This window comes from Phalacrocorax aristotelis, chromosome 7, assembly GCF_949628215.1.
Source record: "Phalacrocorax aristotelis chromosome 7, bGulAri2.1, whole genome shotgun sequence".
NCBI lineage: Eukaryota > Metazoa > Chordata > Aves > Suliformes > Phalacrocoracidae > Phalacrocorax > Phalacrocorax aristotelis.
Genome location: NC_134282.1, coordinates 46,626,641 through 46,643,755, shown reverse-complemented (window position 1 = coordinate 46,643,755; position 17,115 = coordinate 46,626,641). Strand labels below are relative to the sequence as shown.

Here is a 17,115-nt window from a genome sequence, read left to right as displayed (position 1 = left end):
TCCCCTCCGCCAGGACAGGGCCTGCATGAGTGCCCTGCGCCACCCTCAGCACCCCACATGCCAGCAACATGGGGTTTTCCCAAGCTCCTCCTAACCAGCATCAAGGTAAACGGCTTGCAGCCAGGTCAGGGGTGCATGGTAAAGGGACCGGGGGGACAACAGCTCTCTGCCCAAAGCACCATGCCACAGATCTGTTGGTTCAGCTGCAAACAAGCTCCTCTTTGAGCTGTGCCCAGCCCCTGAGGGAGCTGGTGCCATGTGGGGAGCTCTGCCCTGGAAGGCAGCAACTGTTGGGCTAAAGCACATTCAGGCTAAATTCATACTCAGTTGCAAATGCTTTGGAAAAGAGAACCGCACAGTACAGGAACGCTGGATCATTTTCCCGTGCACTGGAAATCCACACCAAGCCCTCCTCCTAAACATGAAGCTGATTTTATCTCTTCTTGCAAAACCCTCCATTTAAGCATTAAGTAACCCACCTCAGACAGGCTGCTCGTATTTACATGTTGACTCTGCCCGAGCATTGCTACGTTTCTGGCTTTGGCAACGCAGCCACCTCAGCTGGCAGCGAGCGGGGCTGCCCAGCCACGCGCCAGGCACTTTGACCAGTCTTTCCACCTCCTTTTCCATCTTCACTCCAGCGTCCAGCTGCTAGTTTTCCTGGAAGCAGTGAACTGGTGCCTATGAGAGCACCAACAGGGAGCGACACCCCTGGGACAGACCTGCCGGCAGGCCCGGCTGCCCCAGTGTGCCGGTGACTTGGCTGTTGGTGGCGTTGCCAGAGCACCATGTCATGAGGAATACAGGGAGCTGGACACGTATTCCCCCCCAGACCCACCATCCTCGCTGGGGGTGTTTCCTTCAATTAATAGTGACACAAAGGAAACCCCAGGCAGTTTAACTCCAGCATACAGAGAAACAGTGGATGTAAAGGAGAGAGCGGACACAGTACTTGCTTTCGAATAACCCTTCAACCTCAGGGTAATTACTGCTGTGGTGTTCAGAGGAAAACAAGGACAGGAGGAGGAGAGAGCAGGGCAAGATTCCCAGGCCTGTGCACAAGCAACTAGGACAAGGGTGTTTGGCCTCTTGAGGGGCTACTGCCTGGTTTGGCCTCGGAGAGGATGCAAGACCCAGAGGGAGCTGCAGAAAAATCAGCAGCCTCTCTAAAAACAGAAAGCAAACTGTTTTCCTTCTGTCCCTGGAGGCACAAATGCTGATGTCGTGAGGAACATGCATGGGAAAGGATATTAAAAAGCAAGTGGTGGAAGGCGGGCAGAGCTACGCTCTCCGTAGGGACGGTGCTTCCTGGAGGCACCAGTGGCTCTCTGAATGGAGACCTGCAATGGAGCAGGGGATCCCAAGGAGAAACAGGGGTTGGGAAGAGCCTGTGATGTTCCAGCTGGAAGAGGGAAGCTCTGGCTATGCGAGACAGAGAGAGGAGCAACCTGTCAAGGACAGGGAAGCAGCAAGGAATGGAGGCAGCCCCCACAAGCGAAAACCACACCCCTGGTTCATACAGCCGCCAAGTTTTCACAAGGGATGGCTCTACTTGAAAGAGCTGGGCAGGTCGAAGGTCAGGCATAATTTCACTCCCTTCTGCAGGGACTACTTAGACCTTGTTATAGCAGGATTTACCACTGGGTTTGGTTTCTTCTACATGGAGATCTGCCAGGCTTTGCTGTGCTGTAACCCTTTCTGAGCCATGCAGATAGCTGATATCCCGGTTCCCGTAGCTGGGGTGATAAAAAGGAAAATAGGTGATGGGGCTGTGTGTTTCTCTGATGCAATCCTCTTTATTTCCAAGCTTATACAAAGGTGTTTTCCCATGAACAACAGAGATGAACAATACACAACCTGCCCCTTGCTCAAGCATAAAGCCCCCATCCACCATAAAACCAACCAACATGCATCTCACAGCCAATGTATTTCCATTGATGTCTCTGGTATCACCCTGGTTTCGTGTTCCTCCTCTCCACTCCCTCTCTGACACTCATCTCTGGCCAACAGGACCTCTCCCCCCACCATCAGATAGCAATGACATCCCCCCCTACTCCCAGCAAAGTCCCATTCGGCCCTTGTATGGATCTTTTTTTGGGTGGCAGCCCCTATTGTTTCAGCTATCTGTTCTATAAAAAAGTTCACTGGCTTAGGTTTATTGCAAAAGAAATGCAGACGTTACAGCCTGGAGGGATTCCCCACCCGAAACACTCCCACAACCCTCCCTGCAACATGCTTTTGCTCCCTTGGCCCAGCACTGAGGGCTCTCTGCTCCAAAGAAAACCCTGGCAGAGGAAGCCAGCCCTGTCCCTCATGGACATGGACACTGCTCTTTCCTAGAGCCCAAAGTTGTGGTTCAGGCCACAGCACAGGTCCTGGGAAGGTTTCTGTGGGATCAAGCACCTCCGTCCTGCCATACGTGGTTGCCACTCCAAGCGGGAAGCAGAAGTGATCATTGTGCAGAAGAATCCTCTGCATCGTTGCAGAGGATTAAGCCCCAGTCTGCTCCTAACGCCTTTAACGGGATAAACAAGCACTCGGTGCCAGCATCTCTAACCTCCTGCAGCCCTGGCCAGGCGTCAGCACCCGCTGGCATGCCAGTGCGTGGTTTCCAATGGCTGCAGAATACATCCACTGGCCAGGACAATCCTTGCATGTGGCTGGACTTCTCTGTTTATTTTCCAGAGAAAAAAAGCTTTCCACACTCTCTGCCCTTTCCACCAAAAGGGCAAGAGTTTCTTTCAGCTCAGGCTTTACATTTAAGGATGTTAATGTTTAGGTACCAGGAATTTCAGGACTATTTGAAGAAACCTAGATACTGAGTATCCTCAGGGCATGGAAAGCTCTGTACAGCTACTGAGTGCCCTCCAGGGCCCATAAAACCTTGTGGTTTAAAAGGAAGAAGGCAAAGGGCAGCACCATCTCCCAGTTTTGCTCCATTCCCACTGCTGATCGTGTCAGACCTCAGATGAGATCCCAGCCAGTTTGTCTTCAAGTCCTTTGCTCTAACCTCAATAAACAAGATTATATCCAGCTTAGAGCTGGTGTGTCTAAGGTGCTTAATATAAGCACCTTTATATATATAACTCCCTTCTCTGAATTGGAGTGCTTTGCAGTCTTTAAGGATTTATCCATGTGTATCTCCAACGGAAAAGGTGTTGCCTTCATCTTCATTTCTCAGATGGGAAATGAAGGGCTGGAGGGGCTCCAGGGAAGGACATGTCTCCCTTTATTTTTTCCATCTAAAAGGTAGGCATGTGGCCTAGCCTGTTACACATACCTCCTCTGCAGCCAGTGGTAACAGCAGTATTTCCAAAGGTCATTTGGATCTGCTACAGGAGGAATCACTCTGGGAAATAGTTCTTTCCCCACTGACAATAGATCGCCATTGACCACTGGCCAGGACTAAACCGTACATGGCGGCAGCTGTTCCCTGTGATGCCCATCTCAGGGAACTGCCCAGGAAGGTTGGAGCAGAGCCCACATCCCAGACTCGCCTTGCCCATCTCTAGCCTGTTGGTTGAAGGCACCCACTGGGTAACACAAACTGACACTCCGTGGTACACTGTGATGCACAATCGAAACCGCTTATAGATTAGCAGCAGCAAGCGGCCTGACGTTGCCTGAGTATCAAGCAGATGCCGCAGGCAGATAAGCCATGGCTCTTTTGTTCTTTTTCAGGAAGCTCTTGGCAAGCTCCTGCCTTGACACAATGCACTAAATTGTGTAGTTGATAATTTTATCATCAAGGTTCCTCTGATAACCCAGGTTTCTGTGGCAAGGGACAGATCCTCATCTTGTTATTGTGCTCATAAGACCCTTCCTTACTCAGGCCATCAATTTGGTGTATGTGCTTCTGGCATATGCTTGATGGAAGGTCCTCCAAGACTTGTAGGGCTCAAGGCAAGCTTGCAGTCTGATTAAACATCAGGGGCCTGATGGTACTAATGCTATATGAATATGTAACAACACTAATGAACTCTAACAAGCTGGGCCAGGGGGTGTGCAAGGAGCCCAGAACCTGTCTTACCGGCTGGTGAGGAAGAGGCAGTTTGCTCATTACAGCACATTCCCCTCCCGCCCATCCACGCTGGGGAGAGGCTCTGCCCAGGCCGGGGCCTCATTAATTTGTGAAGTTGCCTTTTGATCTCTGTATCTTAGATCATAATGAGAAGGTTTGAACTCTGCCTGTCCCTCCTGTGCTTTGTGCCTCCTACTTGTTCTGCTACCCCAGAGCCTGGCAGGCAAGGGGAGATTTGCCACAGCTCTGGGATTCATTTCTTCCTAAAGAGAAGCATATTTGGGGCCTTTTAAGATACATTTCAGTAGCCACATCTATGGCTGGTTGTAGCAGGAAAGCGCAGGTCCCTGCACACCTCCCTCTCTCTTGCACAGACACCCAACCCCATGGGGGCATCTGGGGTGATCGCACCTCAAACACAGCTCCTTATTCCCTTGGTTCCCGCATCCCAAAGTGGCTCTCAGAGGCCACCTAGAGCCACTTGTGCTCCTGTGTGGGGTGGCTGGTGGCTGTCGATGCAGGATATTGGCTCCTGCAGGACCTCTGCTCTGGGAGCATGCTCCTGGCACCCGGTGCCTTCACCTGGAGCTGCTGCAGGAGCCCCCTTGCCCCAAGACCCTTCAGAGCCTTCGCCTGTAATTGCAAGCTGCTCTCCTGTCCTGGACAGATCCTGCACCACTGACACACCAGTTGAATTTCCTTCTCCACTGCTTCCTGCCCCTTGGGCTGCTGCAGCCTCTAAGAGCCACAGCAGAAACCGCAGCAGGAGCTCGTTTGGCACCATGGTCTGTGTCCAGGAGAGACAGCTCAGCCACTCAGTTACTCGTCTCCCATGACTCCTCCTTTCCTCAAAAGGAAATGAAAACAAGCTCCAAGACAGAAATGTGTCCTTAGTGAAACCCATCTGTGAGAGCCACAGCCATGGTCTGACCAGGGCTGTTGCGTGGTCAGAGTATCCAGACCCTTCATGGAGGAGTGCACGTAGCCAGCCCCGGGGGACAGCATGCACCCAAGGGGACACGAGGCCAGAGTAGGGGACGCTAAGGGACTGCCAAGGCGGCTGCATCCTCCCCGAGCGCTCTGCTGGGGCTGTGCTACCTCCTGTCGCAGCAGCAACAACAGCTCCTGGGCAAGAACCCAGCTGATATCTCTGCACATCCACAGATATCTCCATACAGTTTCCATACACATTGTTTGGAGTTGATGAAGACCTCCTTAGCAGGAACAAGAGTGTCATGAGGGGTAGGGGTATCCACCCAGCCCCTGGCTGCTTCCCAAATTTCCTCCAAAGAAGATCTCCTAGAGCTTGGTTTTGTATCAGATCCTTGTAAAGTCTCCCAAGCATTTCTCCCTCCCTGCCAGAAAATTTGTACTAACGTCTTTTTAAGACTTCTGTTAGTCATACCCCGTATGTCCTCTGCAATCACCCCTCCTTCTCAGTGGGATGTCCCACCACACCGATTACCTTGTTCACCTTCTGCCAGAGCCTTTATTACAGCATGAACTGATTTACCTTCTGCCATCAAAACCCCTCCAGGCATTTTAATGTTACTGTTCCCTCTCACCTCTTTGTGCTGCCCCACAGCCCAGTTGATACTGGACGCAAATCCGAGCTATTCTACATCGTCCCAGTGGCTCTTGGAGGAGTTACAACGGCCCCAGCTCCAGTGCTGAGTCCTCACTTGTCCCTACCTGGCAATGGGCTGCTGCTCTGATAACCCCAGCAGTAAAACCAGTGGCTTTCACTGGAGACATCCAGAGTAGATACAGTGAATGAAAACATGCAGATTTCACAACCCCTCTTAGCTCCTAACACGGCTTTGCATCCCCCTGGAGCATTCCCTTCAGTCCATGTCCTGGGCCGTGTTCTTTTGTGCCTCCTGGAGAAGTTTCCTGAGGACCTATAGATTCAGCCCCAGTACCTCCCTTCAGCGCACGTGGTGGGGCCATGGCAGTTATTAGGGGCTTGTGTGGTAACCCATGTCCAGTTTAGGATGCTCCCTTCTAGTCCTAGTCCTTGCTATCCCACCTCAGGCTCGAGGTGGAAAACAGGAGGGAGGTCACCTACATCAAGACCCGAGGTGGCTCATTTCCACGAGCAGGGCTGGCTTCATGGGCACACCACACTGTACAGACGCTGCTCACCTAATAGAATACCAGAACTTCCCCATGAGCTAGAGGTAGGTGCAGTCCTTTTAGGGTAGCTGTGAAATGGGGCTCCTTTGTAATCTTCCTCCTCCTTTCTCATGGCCACATCTTCTCACTTTTGGCAGGTTGTCTTCTGCAAGACCTAGGAATGTAAGTAAACATCTACCTGTGCTTCCTCCTCTTCTAGCTTTGCCTACACATTTGCCTCGCCTGCTGCAGGCAGCCAAACAGAGCGGATTTGTCAGCAGTGGGGGCAGTGACACCACAACCACAGCTTCAGAGTGGCAGGGCTGTGTTTGCAGAGCACGTGCAGCCCCACGCAGGAGGCACATTTGCTCTGGCTGCCAGTGGTTAGCTGGCAGGCTTTCCAGGGAGCAGTGATCTGCTCAGAGAGCTGCTTGTTTGGGAGCAGGTCGTGTTTTTGCCTGGTCTTGCAGCTGCCTGTCAGCCGCTATACAAACACAGCCCTGTCTCCCATGCCCCCCTTGCCTGTTCTGTCCCTCGTCAGCTCTGCTCTTTGCTGGGCTCAGGATTAGCCACACCTCAGCTGGATAAACAGGAGCTAATCCTACCCCATCAGCCGAGGGCTTTTCAGCCTCAGCTCCTTGTTTCTTCTCCCAAACAAATCTCCCTTTTCATCACTGAGCAGGTCTGCAGCCCTTAATTGGACACAGCAGCTGATGCGATCCTCTGCATTGGTTTCATCTTCTATTTCCTTTCTTTATTCTTCTATTCTCTGGTTTTGCTCTTCTCAGCTTCCTTATCTTCCAATCTGTTCCTCATTTTCTCACTCCTTTTCCCCATTCCTATCTCTGTCCCCTCCTTTTTGCTTTTTCACCCATCTGAGGAAAGCGACCCTTTCTGTACGTCACCTCCTGGGTACTAACTAATGAGCTAGACAGGGCTGATATTTTAGTCTTAAAAAGCCTTGGAGATTGTTAGTACCTACAGCCAGCTCCTTGGTCTTCACCTCACCTCACAGGCAGCATTTCCTGTAAAGTTTTACCTGCCCTTGAAGGGATGCTGAGCAGGAAGGGAGGAGGACACCCATTCCCGGCAGCACAGCACCCTCTAGCCTCCACTGGGCAGCAGCTCTTTGCTGATTGGGAAGGAGGACCTCCACCACCATCACTCAGCCGTACATCCTCCCGGTCCTGCAACACTCCCTATGTGCCCTGCCCTGCGTAACTCCAGTAAAATCCTCCTGCAGCATTACTGCCAAATCCAAGGATGGATTTCATGGGACTTTTGCGGATCAGAATCTTGAAGCTGGTCTGTTCCAAGCAGACGTGTGGTATATCAGGTGCCATTTCCAAAAGGCTGAGACACCAGCTTTGCAAGGTGGAGCCCGCAGTGAGCCAAGGTGGTGTCAGCCGAGAGAAGTGATCATTACATGGCGTCAGCAGCACTGTTTATCTCCTCCAGCCCATGCAATAATTTAACTCGATGGCAGTACAGGCAGGGTTTTCAAAAGGGTAGTGCTGCTCCAGCAAAGCCAGATGAGGTCAGCTGGAGGAGTGGCACAGGGTCAGTGACAGCTACAGCTCTGCAGTTGCTGTTTTCCTGGGAGGCTGATCTGCAGCTTGCCAGGTCCTTGTGCATGGAAGAGGGTGGTGACTCCCAGTGCCCCTCTGGACAAGGCAGCAGAGCTTCCCCTCCTGGCTGTGACTGCTAGTGCATCTCCAGGAAACCATCCAGCAGGTGGGAATACTCCGGATTGTCCCTCCATCCCAGCCACCCCACTGCTCCTTGCTGCCTCCTCCCCATACGCCAACCCCCCAAACCATACTCCTGTGCTTCCCGCCAGCCTTACGCACAACCCAAGTCACTGCACCAGCATCAAGCCTGTTTCTTCTCACCCTTCTACACCTCCAGGAAACAGAGCTCTGGCTTTCTGTACCCTAACACCACCACCCTTTCCCCCAAATCGCAACTGTAACTGTTTCCTTCATACTCACCCTCATCCAAACACAGCTGTGAGCTCCCCGCCCCCCAGACCTATCCTGATTCCCACTATTTTGGCATGAGGTAGTAGCTTTTGCCTCCGCTCACTTCATTTCCATAAATATTGCTCTGTAGGAAGAGGCTCTTTTCCAGTCCTTAGGCAATAGTAAAATTTGGATTTTTACAGGGGGCTGGTAATCCCACTGTTTTGTTCATGAAGCATTTCAGTTTGTAGGACTGCAACCTTTCTTTCTCCTCATGCACCACTACTATGGCAACTTTTCCAGAGAAGTATTTCACAAGCAGCCACTGAAAAAAATACGTGGCTTTAGCAGTCTCCCTTGCTGGCTTTATGAGGCTGGATAATCATAGTCTTTCCAAACTCCAACCTCAGGAACACAGTATAATGGCAAATGTCAGACAGACCACTCAGAATTAAATAGAAGACAGTTTCCTTTATTCAGTATGACATCTTGGAAACACTCCAGGAGAAGCTCATACATCCTTCTGGCTTTACTACATTCATTTGTTCCCATCCATCCTGCTTTCCACCAGAGGTACACCTCCTCTCCCTGCTCTCGCTGCCTGCCAGATACCTGCTGCTCTCATGTGACCCCCCCACATGTAACCCCCCTGCTTGTGCAGATGGCTTTAGGGACAGGTGCCACACCGAAGTGCCGCTTGGCTCCCACAGCTGTGTCTTGATTTACCAAAATGTGTGATAAAGGGGCAGAAATGACTGCGAGCGAACAAGAGGTGGCATTGGAGGTGGCTGCAGGGAACCGGTCTGCTCAGTCTGGCAACTTTCAGTGCAGGAGGTAGGAATTTCACCTAACTGGACTCCCTGGAAAATTCAGGAGTGTTGTGGCACAGATTCATCTCAGGGAGATATGGACAGATCCTTCCTCCAGAGCTCCGAGGCCGCTTGTGGAGCCAGCCAGTGTCGTAGTGCCTTGCAGCTTCCAGAAGCAGGACCCAGGGGCACTGCTGATGCAGGGGAGTGGTTTTCAAAACCTCTTCCTCCAGCCAGCAGCTATGGCTAGACGTGGGGCAAAAGGAGTGAGCTGGCTGTTGGGAATTCGTGGACAAAAGCGGCGGAGCACAGCCTGGTAAAGTGCTCAGCTCAGTGGCATTTCTCTTTTGGCCTAAAGAATTTGGGAATGCAATAGCTTATCTGCTCTGAAATGATCAGTGAAGCTCCCTGTATTAGCAGGCAGAGCGCTCTTAGTTTGGTAGAAAAACAGCAAAAAAAAAGGAGTCTGAAAGACTCTAGCAATACAGCAGCAAAAGAAATGCCTTCAGCATAAGAAGAGACCAGAGCCTCTGGTCTACAGGGGACAAAAAGGTGGACAGCAGTAACCCAGTAGGGCTGAGGTTAGTCAGTTAAGTTCTATAATTAGGAAATGAATAGCATGCTAAATAAACCCAGAGCAGAAGCTTTTGAGGAGGGTGACAGAGCTGGAAGTTGGCAAGGAGCAGCTGAATGAGAATGTGATGGAAAAATACCGAGCAGGTGGGCCACATGCCACCTCCCCAGCTCCGTTTGTATGATGCAGCCGTTCTCCCATCCCTGGCACTTGTCTCCTTACATTGTCAGCTCCTCAGGACAGAGGCTGATCTATTTAGAGATCTGCAAAGTACCCATTACGCTTTTAGACACCATTTTCAGAAAATACGTAAGAGTCCAAAGAGCGCTGTGCATCCAGATCCAACGGGCTTTCAAGCGGCACGGCTCTGCAGCCTGCAAACCAATGCCTCACTGGCACTGCAGGGAAGGCAGAGCAGGCAAAGAGGAAAAAGCATTGCCTTTATTTCCATCTGCAAAGCTTTTTTGTGCTCACATGTCACTGACAGGCACTTTGCTTATTTTCAGCTGGCAATCAAACCCTGCCATAAGAGATGTTTTCCTTTTTGCTCCTGCTACACTGGCAGAGATCAACACCCCGGTATTTCCTCCAGCAAAAAAAAGGTTTCCTCAGAGGTGCAAAGTCCCTGGGAGTCCTTCAGTGCACAGCAAGTTTGCTGAGCAGGAGAAAAGCTGGGCCAGGGGAAATAAAGCAGAAAAAGAGTTCAAGTTCCTTGTGGCAGCAACAGCCAAAAGTGAGAGGGATGTGAAGAACAAAAGGTGACTGTCACCACAAGTGTTGCATGGGGGTGTCTCAGGCTGGCTCAGCACTGCATCAAGTTCTCTCTGCCTGGTACCTTCCCAATTGCTGGGTTTTAAAAGGTAAAATTATCATCAGCCTTTTTTTGGCCTCATTGTACAGAGGTAAGTGCCTGCCCAAAGCACAAGGCGAAGCTGTGTGTTTTTTCCTGTGCCTACATCTCCCAGCACAAACATTTGGCCTCTTTTGCAGTAGCCACACCACTCAAAGAGAGACCCTCCAGACTCCAAAGCATTAGGGTGTTCCTGCACACCCCACCCCACCTCTCTGCAGGAACACCAGACAGAAGCATCTGCTGGGCTGGAGCTGCCATATCCCTGACAATGAGGAATGAGGCTGGGAATGAAGCTCGGCTCTTCCCAGCGCCCTTTCTTTAAGGGATGGTTTGGGCTACTGCTCAGATGGCATTTCCTGAGTGTGAGCTGTTCGCTGTGAATGGTACAGCCTTGCTCCTGGCTCCGGGCCTGAGCACTCCACCTCCTGCACCCACCACTGCTCCCAACACCAACCAGCCCTGCGGTGCTCACCACAACAGGGGTTCGGCCGTAGAAACGTCAGCTCGCCGCACTCTCAGAGGGAGGGCAGCTTCCTTTACAAGCCACAGCTTGCAGGCTGTCTTAGTAGCCCAAAGCCGCATTCATACTCACAAAACACGCTTGCTCCCTCCCAGCCATCTCTGCTCCCACACCAGGTATGGCTGGAACCCCCCTGATGTTGTGCAAAGCAAAATGCCAGCTGACTTGCACCGGTTCCTCCTTCCCTTTGTGGAGACACAGCACCTTTGCTACCACATTCCTTCTCGTTGCAATAAGCACAGTTCAGGCATTTGGCTCCCACTGCCACAGCTGCCTGTGAGTTTGTGCTGCCACCTCTTCAGCATTAGTCCCCTCCAGTTCTCAGCTCTTGTTTCTCACTGATGTATCTGAGCATCCCTGGTATAAAAGACCACCTTATTTTCACTTCTCCTCAGCAAGAAGTGGGAAGCTAAAGTTTGGTTTGCTTTCCTTTGTGAGGGTGTGCTTAAGAAAGCTCTCTTCTCATAGCCGAGCTTCTCTCAGGTCAGAGAAATCTCCAACAGCCTTAAGGATTTAAAATAAAAGCCTTGCCTGGAGGCTCAGCTCCAGTTCATAGTGAGTTTTCCTCCTTGGGTCTGTGTTTTCCTGCCTGGATCGATGGTGAAGAGCCAAAGTACACCTGGAATCAATTGGACTGCAATTTTCTGTAATCAAATTCAAACACATTCTTCAAATACTTAGTTAAGAGGCTAATGCCGGAAGTTTATCTACTAAGCCTATCTCGTAGCTTGATCACAAACATAACTCAGCCTCCTTTTCAGACATACCAAACCTCAGCCCAGCCGAGTCAATGACAAATTTAGCAACCACCACAAACCCTGGGTATTTTCACAAGGTTAATTAAAAGCTGAAGATAAGGAATCCGGCTCTCATTGGACTGAATGGTATGGGATCACATGTGTAGCAAGCAAGGAGAGGTGCTCACTGCGGGGCTGCTGCTGTTTCTGTTCCGCCACCACCATTGCAGCAGTCCCCTGTCTACCCTTCCTCGGACCTCCCTTCTTCACCGTGACTCAGTCTACAGCAGTTAGTCATCTCTCCAGATACATAACTCTCTGGAAAATGTGACTTGCTCCTTGAGAGCTTTCTCTACGTAGGAAGCTCCAACTCTCAGTAAACAGAGGAAGCAAAATGTCTTAAGTCAGGGAAAGGATTTTTCCATTCAGTTATATAAAGCAACCATTAACATAGCTAGGAACAGTTGATGTTAGTATCAACGTAACATGTGGCTCTTCTGGGAGGCTACCAGAAAAGCAAGGTCATAAACATCGCACTATTGACATTTTTTATTTATTTTCCTCCAGTGCCTTCCAGATGTGGCAGGCTCTGTCAACCTCTGGACAGATTTTGCTGTCCCTATCACACACCCTGCTTGGTGGGAAGAACCAAGCAGGCACTCGTGTGCCTCTGAGGGGCTGGAGGAGGACCCCTCCACTCCTGCTGGTGAGGCCCCAGAGGTGATCCCAGCTTGCACCCCTGCGCCAGGTGTGCCACAGTGGGGGCCTGGGGGCCCATGGCAAACAAAACCAGCATGTTAAGGCCCAGCCACTGTTTTGAAAGCCCTAAATCATTGTTCCCAAATTACTTTTGATTGCAGCACAGCATTACATGACCAGTATTCAGCACCTGGGCACACTGAGGTGGATCATCAGAGGTTTAGAGAGGCTTTTGGCCCATCCAGCACTCAAGTCCACCAAGCCCCATCTTGCTGAGAGGTGAACACCTCAGCTGAAGCGGTGGCCAGGCTGCTTCCCCTCCGGCGGCAGGGGCGTTGGCTCCGGCAGCAGGAAGCGGCCAGAGGCGAGGCCGGTGCTTCAGCCCCACCTCACTGCCTATCCCACCGCTCCCCGCCGCCACCACAACCCTCCCGCTGTCATGGCGGCACCAGCCCCGGCTCCCCACAGGCGCCGGCAACCCCGCCCCGCCCAAAGACGCCAATCACCCCCCTTCCGCCTGACTGAGAGTCTCCCAAGCCAACGGAACCGCAGCGTCCCGCCCCGCTGCCGCTCCGCCAGCCAATGGCGCCCGTACAGCCAGAGTGGGCCACGCTCCCACCCTCACCTCGCCTTCTGGCCAATCCGCGCGGGTGTTTGGGCGGGGGCGGCACGGCGGCGCAGCCAATGGGAGGGCAAGGGCGGTTGCTAAGGGGCCGCGCGTAGCGGGCCCGGCGCAGACAGGAGGGAGGTTTTGCGGGGCCTACAGGTAAGGTGGTGGCAGGGGCAGCGTCTTCCTGCAGGGCTGAGCGGGCGGTGGTCGGGCCCGGTTCCCACTTGCCTCCCAGCGGTGCCGGGTCTGTCAGGCGCCGGGCGGTAGCGGTGCTCCCCTCGCCTCGGCCGCCCGTCCGGCTGCATTCTCGCTACTTATTTTCTGCAGCAGGGCTTGCCTCATGTGGTGGTTTGCTGGCGCGGAGGTGGCCCTGCAGTGGGGCTCGGCCTGACCCGGCGCCTTCCCCCTGGGCCCCGGCCGGGGTCGGGAGGTCGGTGAGGCCCGTGGGGTGGCGGCGGCCTTCCCGAGGCTCCGCGGAGGCGTGAGGTTCTGCAGGGCGAGAAGAGCGGTGGCGCGGGCCGCCCGCGCTGGCAGGGAACGGGGGCTGCTGGGGGTGGGAGAACGGTGCGGGTGCGAGCAGCCGAGTTCTGGCTGGTGTCGGTCAGGTCACGGTGCTCCCCCTAAACAAGGCTCTTCTCTGTTATGCTCCGAGCTCCTGGTATTGCTACTAGTATTTTGCAACAATTTTAACTTCCTTTTGTTGATGCGTACCATATACCAGCTCCTTAGCCTGCGTGACAAGATTCTGTCTGCTCCGTTCTACAACTTCATGCATAGCTGGTGATTTACTCCAGCACAGGATGTGTATGTATGTCTGTTGTGGTTGATGTATTACAGCTGGTGAAATCCCTCACCTGACAGTAACTCTCTTAAAAAGGTATGTTAGCAGCAGCTTTATTACCACAGTTACGGCTGGAGGGATGGCATTCTGTAGCTGCATTCTTGTGCAGGTCTCTTCAGAGAATTCATAATAGCTTCCTCTTATTGTTGGTGTACAGTTGTCACTGGTGTGGTAAGTACTAAAGATTCCTCTCTGCATCTTACAGATTACTGTTTGGCTTCTGCATCACTGGTGCCTCCTGTAACAAATGTTTGTGGCTTATTAATCAGCTAACTGGTACAGGGTGTTCATCTTGCAAGCCTTGTTTATCAATGGTTATCATGCTCAGCTGTGTTCATAACATTGCTTAGGTTGGTGTGTTCTAGTCCTCACTGGTACGGTCTTCATAGGACATGCAGTTCAGCTGTTTGCATTTGTGATATCTCATTTTCAGACATTCTTGGATAATATTTAATTCCTCTGCAGGGTTTTTTGTTATTGACAACTAGCCTTTGGTTGTTCTGTTATCTTTTCTTGGTTCATCTACTCTACCTTCTTTCCTAGATGTTTCCTTAGTTCTCATATCACAAGTTTGAATAAATTCTTGTGTCCCTTCTTAGAACAGTGGACATGTAGCCTTTCTTATTATTCTAGCCATTGTTTATTTCGGTCTCAAAATCAAGAGTAAGAACAGGAAGGATATCAAAAGAAACTAAGGGCTAATGTTTGGCTTCTTGTACTCTCCTGCCTTCATATTAAAAATACTTGTATTTCAGCTTTTTACATGAGAGGTCCTCTGTGTTACTGAGTGAATTAGCTGGGTAGAGGGTAAGGCTGACCTAAGATTGTGCCAGACTGGCTTATCTAGGAGTGGAAAAGGCATGGAGGTTGGAGATAAAATCCTCCATCTGGCAAAAGTGTTTGAAGAAATTAAACTTAAAAATTAATTTGTTCTACTCTTCTTGTAAATACTGTATTTTCCTGTTCAGGGAATGAATAGCAGCTTAGGCTCTTTGTGTTTCAGAAAGTTGCATTATTAAACTTCTTGTGTGAAAAGCCAGAGACTAACACACTCAAATACTCACTGTTCTGGGCTGTGGTATTGGGAAGGAAGGACAGCAGAATAACATCACTTGTCCTTGATAGGCATATGGAGAGGTTATCCAAATCTACTAAGTTCCAACTGTACTTTTAGATGTAATTTGATGTACTGTAGAAAATAGTGACTTTAGAGCACACATTCAAACCTTCTATAGTTGTAGTTGAACCTCACCCAATAATGGAAGTGTCCTGAATGCTGCTGGATTCACACTGCCCTGTTGCTCCCCTTTCTTGCTCTCTATCCCTGGCCTCTTCGTCCTTACTTTCATGCTCTGCCAGCTCTGGCAGTCCCAGAACTTGGATTAAGCTAACAAAGGACAGGATTTAGCGGAGTTTCTAGTAAGGGTGTATGTGCTCCGGTCTCTGGTACATGTAATTCCTGTTGAAAGGTGCAGATACTAGCCTGAAGCTCGTGTTTTGGACTCTTCAGCAAAAGCCTAAATCTGCATAGTTCTGCTACCTTATTGGAATCTTCATCTACACTTTTGAGTTTCTCTGGAAGGTTGTATTTCATGATGTGTTACAGCTTTGAGTTGCTATTCCTAGCATGTACTATGGATGAACTGAAATTCTGTGCAAATATTTGTCCTTCTTAAGGCTAAATAGCTTGTGAAGATCCAAGCGTATGCAGTTAAAACAATCTGATCAAATTCAGCCAATTGATTTTTAGTACAAACATTTGATTTAACTTTAGTGTGCAAGGGCAGTCTGTCCTTCCTGGGGAGAAGCAAAGTCCCGCTTGCCCAACACGTGTGGGTGACAATGATGCTAGCTTAGTCAGGCAGCTGTTTTAGCCTCTTTTTAGTTCTAGGAAGGCTCAAGTGCCCAAGGGTTTCTCTTTTCTCCAGTTATATCAGTTGACTTAATAAAGAGCATCTCCAACTGCCAGCATCAGGCAGCAGTAATTGAAAATGCTTTGCAAAGCAGTTCTGTACAAATCAGCTGCTTGAAACATCTTTGTGCCTGTGCTCCGTTAGAGATAACAGCAGTGGAAGGAAGTACTTTGCAGTGTATACAAGATTTTCATTTGTATCTCTAGATTGACCAAGAAGTGCAGTTGCCTAGCACTTACTCTACTGTTAAGAAATACTTGAGTTTCTCATTATGGGTTCAGTTTGACTAAAACAAATGGCAAAGGGCAACTTCCTCTGCTAATATGGACTGAGCTCCTGCAAACACCAAACCCTCCTGAAACTTCTGATATACTAGTGGCTCATAACTGCACTACAGCCCTGTTTAGAGCACTGAGTATTCAAACAGGAAAGGGCCAGCTAGGACAAGTGACTGACTGCTAGTGATGTGTTAACCGTTCAACAACTTGTCCCACTTCTAAACTTACACCTTCAAAGATGCTTTTGCATAGAGATGCAGGTTCCAGAAAGATTATGCTGAGGGTGTTCAAGCCTGGCTGTCCCTTAACTGGAACACCCTGTTCTGTGAAGTGTTGGTTGAGCATATGTGAATATGAAAGATTGTACTAAGTGAATAAGCAGGTGCACAGTCACTTACAGTGAACATCCTTGTAAGGGGTAAGGAGAAAATGTCCTAAGATGTATGCCTGTCATACTCCTGAGCTCCCACCCAGATTCAGCAGGAAAGTGGGCAATGTAGCTTTTCAGACTTTGAGTTGCTGGTGACTGCTGTTTTGCTCCAAAAGCTCTGTTTGTTTTAATCAGTGTTTGGACAAAACCTGAGTATTCTGCAGTAGTGGTAGCTGTGTCTTAGTCATGTCCTGTCTCTTTATATTTGGTTCTTTCGTCCTGCGGTGGTGGTACTTAATTTTTAATGTAATGATGTGAATTAAACTTCTCTAGTGTGAGCCTTCTGTCTGTCATGGACAGACTCTGAGAGATGACTCTGCAAATATTCTGTACTGCTGTGGAGCAGAGCTGCTCGTCGGGGGAGGGGGGGAAATAAGCAGGGTGTTTGACGAGCTCAAAGTGCACCTCAGCTTTTGATCATGTTCAGATATAGGTATTTTCTGACTGCTTGAACTGGACTAGTCTTGAATAAAGTTGACTTAGCTGTCTTAACTTGTACTTTGGTGATAGATGTCCCTGCTGTGCAGCTAGTCTGGTGTGGAGCATGCTTCCCACTTACTCAGCTGTGCACCTTGTAGCTGAGCAAACAGCTGTTATGTGCTTGGACTTTGGGCTGCTCCTCTGATATGTACATCTGAGCTCTGTGACAGTCTGGAGTCTGAGGGTAAATAAGGCTTTAACAGTATGATGCTGCATTTCAAAATACAGTGAAGGAAAACAGCAGACTCCTGGGGTGGGTTCATCTGTAATGCAG

General features: G+C 50.3%; 1 protein-coding gene across 1 annotated transcript in view; it reads left to right on the top strand.

Annotated features, from left to right (window-relative positions):
• The first annotated feature begins 13,005 nt into the window (after positions 1-13,005).
• Positions 13,006-17,115, top strand: part of ABHD2 (abhydrolase domain containing 2, acylglycerol lipase) — a 41,455-nt gene continuing 37,345 nt past the window's right edge. The window contains exon 1 of the mRNA XM_075100579.1: positions 13,006-13,055. The gene's annotated coding sequence lies outside the window, so the exon portion shown is untranslated. The remainder of the gene's footprint in view (positions 13,056-17,115) is intronic.